Source organism: Cebus imitator, unplaced genomic scaffold (genome assembly GCF_001604975.1).
Source record: "Cebus imitator isolate Cc_AM_T3 unplaced genomic scaffold, Cebus_imitator-1.0 Scaffold73, whole genome shotgun sequence".
Classification (NCBI taxonomy): domain Eukaryota; kingdom Metazoa; phylum Chordata; class Mammalia; order Primates; family Cebidae; genus Cebus; species Cebus imitator.
The window spans coordinates 756,395-758,706 of record NW_016107388.1 but is presented as its reverse complement, the minus strand read 5'-3'; the positions used below and the strand labels follow the sequence as shown (position 1 = coordinate 758,706).

The following is a 2,312-nucleotide window of genomic DNA, read 5'->3' as shown; positions in this document are numbered from 1 at the left end:
ATCACTTGAACCTGGGAAGAGGTTCAAGTGAGCTGAGATCGTGCCACTCCATGCCAGCCTGGGTGACAAAGTAAGACTTCATCTCATAAAAAAAATTATTATTGACGTTGTCATCCTGTTGTGCCATCAATCTTGTACTGTTTTTATGTTCCCCTTGCAACCCTCCCTGAGGCAAAAGATTTCTGAGGATCAGAGAGGGAAATGGGCTTGCCTGGGGTCACACAGCAAGCTTGGGCAGAGCGGGGAGAGATCTGGCCAGTGGGGTTTGCTTCTTCCTTAACCTTGAGGTGGCTGCATGTCTGAGTAGAACTGATCGTGGTGGTGCTCCAGGGCTCTGAGCACCTCTGTCTCTCCCCTGCTATTCATCTTCTTTCAGGGTCCCCCTGGAAACCCAGGAATTCCAGGCCTCCCAGGAGCTGATGGCCCTCCGGTGAGAACCAGGAGCTGGGAAAAGGAGGAAGGAGAAAGGGGAAGCTTGGGAATTGGAATGGCAAATTTTTGCCTCTGATAACTTAGAATGTTTCTTCCCCAGGGTCACCCAGGCCATGAGGGCCCCACAGGAGAGAAAGGGGCCCAGGTGAGTGACCAGGAGTTTAGGCTAGATTGGGGACGAGGGTCAGGAGGCAGGGCCTGGAGTCAGGGGCCACAGAGGAGAGCGATAGGAGCTCTCAGAATGTGGAAAGGATTGGCTAGAATGGCACTGACCTTGTCTTCCTCCCAGGGTCCACCAGGGTCGGCAGGCCCTCCGGGCTATCCTGGACCTCGAGGAGTGAAGGTAGGTGATATTGGGGGCTTGCAAGTAAGAGTGATTTACCAGCTTTGGGTTCAGGGATGCAGCTCCATTGGAAACTTCTGGATGTGTGCAGAAGGGAATCACACAGGCCAGATGTAGCGGGAGGGGGTTTGGAGCTGTACAGCCAAGGACAACCTTACAGTGTGGTTGTCACGTTGTCATTGAGAAGAGTTAAGCCCATTAGAGGCTGAGCACATTTCTTTTTCTTTTTTTGAGACAGAGTTTGTGGCCAGGCTGGAGTACAGTGGAGCCATCTTGGCTCACTGCAACCTCTGCCTCCTCCCAGGTTCAAGGAATTCTCTTGCCTCAGCCTCCCAAATAGCTGGGACTACAGGCATGTGCCTGCACACCTGCCTGATTTTTGTATTTTTAGTAGAGAAAGGTTTTCACCATGTTGGCCAGGTTGGTCTCGAACTCCTGACCTCAGGTAATCTGCCTGCCTCGGCCTCCCAGAGTGCCGGATTGCAGGTGTAAATCCTGCGCCTGGCCCGAGGATTGTGTTCTAACCCAAGCTCAGAGCCATATAATGTACAAGCACAGTAATGCTGAGTTAAGCCAAGAGCTGCACCCTGGCTAAATAGAAGTACAGGGGCATTAGAGTTCATTCATGTGGAAGCTGAGTCCAGTGACATTGTAGCCAAGTACACGTGTAATTTACCTGAACATGTGTGCATTAGACAAGCTTAGTCACACTATAATCAAGGAATTGGCTACACTGTAGCAGGCCACAGAGTCTGGCAAGCATCACCCTCAGAGTTACATTGTAGCTAGGCATAGTTACATTTTTTAAAACCATTTTAAAAAATGTTTTATTTTATAGAGACCTAGTCTTCTCTGTTGACCAGGCTGGAGTATAGCAGCATAATACTGGCTCACTGCAGCCTTGAACTCCTGGGCTCAAGTGCTCCCCTCACTTTAGCCTCCTGAATAGCTAGGACTGCAGACGTGTGCCATCAGGCTTGGCAGTTTTTTCGTTTTGTTGATGATGATGATGATTGAGACAGGGCTGTTGTCCATGCTGGAATACAATACCACCATCACAGTTTACTCATGAAGCCTGGAGTCCCAGCCTCAATCAATCCTCCTACCTCACCTCCCAGGTAGCTGGAACTACAGGTGCATGTCACCATATCCGGCTTTTTTTTTTTTTTTTTTTTTTTTTTTTTGTAGAGGCGGAGAGTTGGGGCGGAGGGGCGGGTCTCACCAAGTCTGTCAGGCTGGTCTTGAATTCCTGACCTCAAGTGATCCGCCCACCTCGGCCTTGGGAAGTTCTGGGATTAGAGGCGTGAGCCACCATGCCCAACTGAAAGTTTCTGATTATAGGGTAATTACCTCCAAACTCAGAATTTAAAAGTAAACTAGTAAGTAAGCATCAGGGTTTTCTATCTCCGTCAGTATTTACATAAAGCAATTTATATTCAGTTTGCTTTTAGCAACTGTTTTAAAAATGAATGCCGCCGTTTTATTAGTTGTCTTTTTTTTTTTTTTTTAATTGCATTTTAGGTTTTGGGGTACATGT

The 2,312-nt window shown here is 48.4% G+C and overlaps 1 long non-coding RNA gene across 1 annotated transcript; it reads left to right on the top strand.

Annotated features, from left to right (window-relative positions):
• The first annotated feature begins 345 nt into the window (after window positions 1-345).
• Window positions 346-779, top strand: LOC108306664. Its single transcript, XR_001826220.2, has 3 exons — window positions 346-430; window positions 533-577; window positions 722-779. It is a non-coding gene; the product is annotated as an uncharacterized LOC108306664 (long non-coding RNA).
• Window positions 780-2,312: the final 1,533 nt, after the last annotated feature.